This window comes from Nanorana parkeri, unplaced genomic scaffold (genome assembly GCF_000935625.1).
Source record: "Nanorana parkeri isolate BGI_ZX_2015 unplaced genomic scaffold, ASM93562v1 scaffold553, whole genome shotgun sequence".
In the NCBI taxonomy this organism is placed as follows: domain Eukaryota; kingdom Metazoa; phylum Chordata; class Amphibia; order Anura; family Dicroglossidae; genus Nanorana; species Nanorana parkeri.
Genome location: NW_017306821.1, coordinates 820,276 through 826,726, shown reverse-complemented (window position 1 = coordinate 826,726; position 6,451 = coordinate 820,276). Strand labels below are relative to the sequence as shown.

Sequence of the window (6,451 nt, the reverse complement as noted above, 5' to 3'; positions counted from 1 at the left end):
ATAAATTTCTAGGTATTCTGCCCTGAGGTGTGAAGGTGTCAAGTATAGGACTACAGCGTGCTATTGTTCACTGGCATGCTGGTTGTCTTAGGGATCTCTTGATACAATTCAAAGAACCATTTCTTCTGCCGAATCTCTGTGAAAGTTTATTTTGTGTGAATAGAGGTAAAAATGAACGTTCTAAGAATATGTCTGTAAAGTTTCTCATTCATCCAGGTATTGTATACAAGAAAAGAAAAGCGGGGCTTTAAAAGTGTCCAAACCATACAAGACGTCCATCAAACATACATGGTTTTGTATAAACGTATATTTAATACATACATAAAGACTTGTAACTTTTAAACTTCCCGTCGGTTCCGCCCCCCTGCGACGCAGATGCTCGCAAGGGACGGAAACCGGATGCCGGCAGCGGCCGGAAGACACAGCGGGGATCGCGCACAAGGTAAGACCTACGCTGTATTCCCGAGTGTGGCTCGGGGTTAGCGCTTTGGTACAGAAAATTAACCCCGAGCCACACTCAAGAATACCAATGGATACGCGCTGAAATCTGCCCCTACGCACGAAAAAGAAGCGCAAGTACGTTTTCACGTGTAGGGCCTTTCTTCAGCGCGACAAAACGAGCTGAAATACGCCCATAGGTATTAATAGGATTTCACTTCTTGAGCGTTTCGATCATCGCGGAGAAACGCCCAGGTGTGAACCCAGCCTCAGTGGCCAGTGACATCCATAGTACGTCACTGGGCCCGTTTAAACTTGTAAAGCCGTCTGTCGCGTTAGAAGCGATTATGGTGGCTCAGCTGCTGCCAGATTCCTCTACGGGCCAGTAAATGGGGCGCCCCCCCACCGTGTTTTCCAGGCTCCGTTGCCCCTCCTACGGCCCAGGACCGGCTTCTCTGGTGTCGGGGGAAAGCTGGGTAGATCGGCGATCACCTCCACTTTTTTTTGGGGGTACTGGATTTTGTCGCCATTTCGCAGACGCATACAATTTTTAACCTGGGCATTTTGAGTATCCATTGCCCTGTGCGTCCAGACACCGTTTTTTCTGAACCAGTATCGACTTTTTCAGCATTTTGAGCCCCCCTATGTGATAGCAATTAAAGTTTAAAAAAAAAATACGTTTTTTTAAAAAATAGTATCACATAAATGTAAAAATAATGTTAACATTTTTTTCAAGTCCCCCGCAATCGCCATAACGTAAACACAGGTCGGTTGCACCTACTTATGGGTATTGCCGTGCACGCCAGAGTGAGAGCAATAATTCTAGGGCCAATATTTATGCATATCTGAAAACTGATGATGTGCAGGGGCTTTTAAAGCGTCTACGGACTTTTTTGGGGTACTGGATTTTGTCGCCATTTCGCAGACGCATACAATTTTTAACCTGGGCATTTTGAGTATCCATTTACCCGTTGTAACCTCGCCTTTTATATTTTTGGGGCACTAAATTTAACCTAAGTGCATTTTTCACTAAATTTTGGGGTTTGATAAGTTGCGCTAATATCGTGCAACATAAAAATTTGCAAGTGCCACCATTTTATTCTACAGGGTCTTGGCTTTCAGAAAATATATAATGTTTGGGGGGTTGAAGTAATTTTCAGGCCTAAAATGTGGATTATAACACGGGTGCAAACAGTTAAGAAAAAAAAAAAAGGCTTCAGTCATGAAGGGGTTAAATCCTGGAAGTTGCGAGGTGGGCCTCCATGGATCAGCACATCCCACAGATACTTGATTAGATTGCGATCTGGAGGCAAAGTCAACACATTAATGTCGCTGTTGTGTTCGCCAAACCATTCTTAAACTATTTTTGTAGTGTGAGAGGACGCGTTATCCTGCTGAAAGAGGGAATTTCCATGAAGGGGTGTACTTGGCCAGCAACAATGTCTAGGTAGGTGGATAGTGTCAACGTAATGGCAGGACCCAAGGTTTGCCAGCAGAACATTGCCCAAAGCATCACACTCCACACTGCCTCTGCTAGCTTGCCTTCTTCCCATAGTGTACCTGGTGCCATCTCTTCCCCAGGTACGTGACACACACACACACACAGCCATCCACATGATGTAAAAGAAAACATGATCCATCAGACTAGACATTCTGCTTCCTTTGCGCCGTGGTCCAGTTGATGCTCACGTGCCTGTTGTAGGTGCTTTTTGCGGTGGACACGAGTCAGCACGGACACCCTGACCGGTCTGCAGCCATACAGCCCCATACACTGAATACTGATCTCCCTTTGATCTCCAGTAATAGAGTCGCCATGCCAGTCCCAGCCGCACCAGGCACAGCGGACCTCGGGACTGGCAGCAGCGGCGACGACGGCGGTACGGGGGGTGTCGCACACCGGCAGCTACTACAAGCGCTCGGGTGTCTCTAAAGACACCTGATCGCTTGAATGTAAGAGCCTTAAGACGCCCTCCTGCTCCTATAAGGCACCCTTCAGGAACGGCCATGGACGGGAGGTGGTTAAAGAGCCCTTAGAAATGCCTAGTAATGACAATCTACAGATACTTCTGGATAACTGCCGGCTTTTTATTATTTGCATCCCTTATTTCTCTTTTCCTCCCTTTTCTTCTCACAGTGGCCATGTTTACTAAGGGCATATTGATATATATCCCTTTACTTCCTGGAACTCTGGCACATGTGACCACGCACATCATCTCAGGGGAGGAAAATGCCTTTCCCTGAGATTACAGATGAGATTTCCCAGCATTGCTCTGCTGATGTGACCTTCCCAGGATGCAATGCTTGGGCATGGGCTACATCACTAATGCCCCGGAGGACCAGGAAGTGGAAAATCAATCATAGTAATAAAAATATGTTTGTTTAACTAGAGAATGTGAGATGATTTTATATCAGCATGTCGAGCTGCATGCTGAAAAACGCCCTTTCAAAAATCACGCAGAAACATTTCTGCCCTGGTGTGCATTAGGCCTCATCTCAATTAGCCGCCCTACAAACAGCCAAGAATAAAATCATGCAGCAGTTTGCGCATTTTGTTATGGTGTACACCATGCCGTGTCTTGCTGGCTGCATTTAAAGAAGCCTTTACATGGTTTTCATTGACGCATGCATCCAGTGTTAATGGGACCTGAATAGGGCCGAACGCAGGTCAATCTATATGGCGCGAATGAGTGCTGTGTGGATAAGGATCCGTCCAGTCTCGTTCATACATTTTCCTAGCAGTTAAAGCAACTACACTGTTACCTACAGCAACCAATCAGATCCCAGCTGCCATTTCCCAGAGCCAAAAGGTGAATAAATGGAAGCATTTGATTGGCTGTTCTGTCGGTAGAACGCATTGAACATTCATAATCTCGCGCGCCCGGTCATCCAGAGACGTGCCCGGTGTTCGACCGCCGGCCCTCGTCACAGAAGTCTAGCTGACCCCGCCTCCGCGCCCTCCCCCTCACGTGCCCTGACTCGAGCCCGGCTGGTGACGCTGCACGCACGTGGGTACGCAAACAACCAATGGGCGGGTCGTGCGATTTGACGTGAGAGGGTGAGGCGTACGGAACATGGCGGCTAAGTGAGGGGAGCAACGAGAAGAGAGACAGGTAGGATGTGGAGGGGACCCCGAGTCCGATGGAATGACTGGGAGCGGGGTTGGGAGAAGGGTTTAATGTACAGCTCAGGATAAGTGTGGTAATTATGGGTTCTGGTATGGTGACCGAAGAGGCTGACTAGTAAACCAGCAGCAGGTGAGTGGCGAGGTGACGCCGAGTGACATAAACACACAATGGAGCGGGGGTGGGGAGCTCCGGGTCCTGTCTAGCTGTGTTCTAAAACTAAGATGTATGGATGGAACAGAAGGAGATTTACTACGACAGAAGCAGGCAGAATCTGCAGCAGCTGCGCATAGTAACCAATCAGCTTCTCTCTTCACCTTGTTCAGTTAAGCTTTGAAAATAAAAGCTACAAGCTGATTGGTTGACACACACATCCGCTGTATGTTCACTCTGTTCCAGGCTTAGGAAATTCCCCTCTGTGTGATGATCAACTGCAGCGTGCTGACAGCAAGAAGGCTGCTATGGCCCAGTATCCATGTAACACTGTCATTAATCATTTTGCAAGCTGAAATGAAGTCTGGCCTTAAAACAAAAATTACCTTTATCCAGTGAACAATCCCTTCCCGGACTGGGGGGGTTGACTGCTCAAGTAGTATTAAATTCTCAAACCTTTTTCATAAATGAATCCAGAGCAAACAAATATACATTTCCCGGCATAGCATTTCTTAAAAACTTTGCCCAAGCATTTATAGTCATCATGTTTCCAGACAGCTTCAACTCTCTCTCTCTGTTCAGCTTCCCTAAACTGCTGTCCCTAGTGATCTTGTACTGGACAAGAACAGTCTACAGTAGCTGTCTATCTACTAGTTTGGTGAAGGGAGTCATGGGGAGCAGGGAGGAGGGCAGTGATTGTCTTGTGTCTGTGAAGCCACGCACAGCTTATTGACACACACAAGGGTGTTTTCCATAGGACCCTGCAAGGGAAAGGGGCCACACCGAAACAGGATATCAGAACCAGTGCTCAGGGGACCAACTGATTCTGTAGGAAACTAAAAGGTTTAAACATCAAGGAGCAGCATCTATTGTAAGTGATTAAATCAGCCTTTTGAAATAGCTTAAAAACCATTTGACTTTAAATTCACTTTAAAGTGACAGGAAAACCTTCATGTTTTTTCAGCATTACAAAAGCTTAGCTTTAAAAATGTATTCAGGTACCTGAACTATTAATAAAAATGGATCTTGTGTATCACTCGGCTGTAAATCATCTCTGAATTGGTGCTGACACTGTCCCTGGTTCTGGAGGGTGGCTACTTGTGTTCCCCCATGGTCCCTGTGTGTGTGTGTGTTGTAAAGTTGTCACTGCTCCAAGCTCACTCCCATAATGGACTACAATCTCATGTTTAATTTACTAATTTGTATTGAGATTGTAGTCCATCACAGGAGTGAGCTTGGAGTGGTGGCTACTTTACAACACACAGAGACCATGGGAGGCAAAAGTAGCCACCCTCCAGAAGGAAGGACAGTGTCAGCACCAATTCAGAGATGATTTGATGATCTACAGCCGAGTGATGCACAAATAGGATATCATTTTGTTAACCCCTTCATGACCCATGATGGGATAATCCAGTGCGAAGTCTGAAGGGGTTAATTAGACTCCCGGAGGCTTTTAGCCGACAGGAAGTCTGTTCAATTTTGTAGAGCCAGCGGCTGGCTTTACAGTAGAAGCATTTCTGGTGGCTCAGCTGCCACCGGATCGCATTTATCGATTCTACGATCCGGTAACCAGTCCTAAAATCTGGATTATAACATGGGTGCAACAAATGAAGAAAAAAAAGTTTTTTTCCTTTAAAGGGTTAAGAGGTAAGGTGCTTGAATATATTTTTAAGCTTTAACTTCTGAGTTTAGTGTCACTTAACAGGAAAAAGTTGTAATACTTCCTGAGTTCCTCACTTCTTCTCTTTGATGTGCTGAGTTGTGGGCGGGCCCTCGCCATCCTCACGTACAATGCAGGATTTTCGGTTACTGGACATCAGTATGGGACCTCCAGCCAGAGAATCCTAGAGAAGAGTCTTAAGCCCCGTTCACATTGAGCGATTTACCGCGCGGTAATTCCCGCAATATCGCGGCGAATTCCAGCGCGATATCGCGCTCCAATGCATTTCAATGGGGCAAAGGGTCCTGCTGTCGCGGGTCGTGTGTCGCTACAGCAGGACCCTTTTTGGAGCGGATTTAGCCGCGATTCAAGCTTGCTCAATGCAAGCTTGAACGCTATATCTCGCTGCAAATCTCGCGATATCGCGCAATATGCATATCGCGCGACAAACGCGCGATTTGCATATCGCAGAGTGGGAACGGGGCCTTAAGGTGGCCATACACTGTACAACCATCGCAAGACCTTAGTCTTGCGATGGTTGTACAGTGATTAAAAAAACGTACGATCTGCCCATCTTGGGCAGGCAGATCGTACTCTGGATCATCGCAAGCCCGCCCCCCTAAGGGGCGGGCTTCCGATGACCGCAATGCTGAACGGGCAGTCTGCGCGTGCGCACACCGGCCCGTTCGGCATTTGTCTCCCGAGCACCGTTCTAACCAGCCGAAAATTGTAAGATTCTCGGCTGGTTTTCTAGCGTGCTCCTTAGACAAAAGACGTTCGACCATACAGTAGAAACGGTCGCACGTCTTCGTTCACACTGCTCGATTCTCGTACGATCGCGGGATTTCCCGCGTTTCTCCTACGAGAACCGAGCAGTGTATGGGCACCTTTAGACAGAATCGATCACACAGTGTGGAGGAAGTCTGCTAGAGTGAGGAATAAGAGAAGTATTGCAGTGTCTCCCTCTAACCCTAGACCTTAACAAGCATTTCTTATTTTTCTGGTATGTAGAGTTGGGATTTGTGAAAAGTAAAGCTCCAGCAAACATTTTTTTTTTTTGTATAGGGTAATGGTTAGA

General features: G+C 46.8%; 1 protein-coding gene across 1 annotated transcript in view; it reads left to right on the top strand.

Annotated features, from left to right (window-relative positions):
* The first annotated feature begins 3,478 nt into the window (after nt 1-3,478).
* Nucleotides 3,479-6,451, top strand: part of MFSD14A (major facilitator superfamily domain containing 14A) — a 52,721-nt gene continuing 49,748 nt past the window's right edge. The window contains exon 1 of the mRNA XM_018561959.1: nt 3,479-3,548. The gene's annotated coding sequence lies outside the window, so the exon portion shown is untranslated. The remainder of the gene's footprint in view (nt 3,549-6,451) is intronic.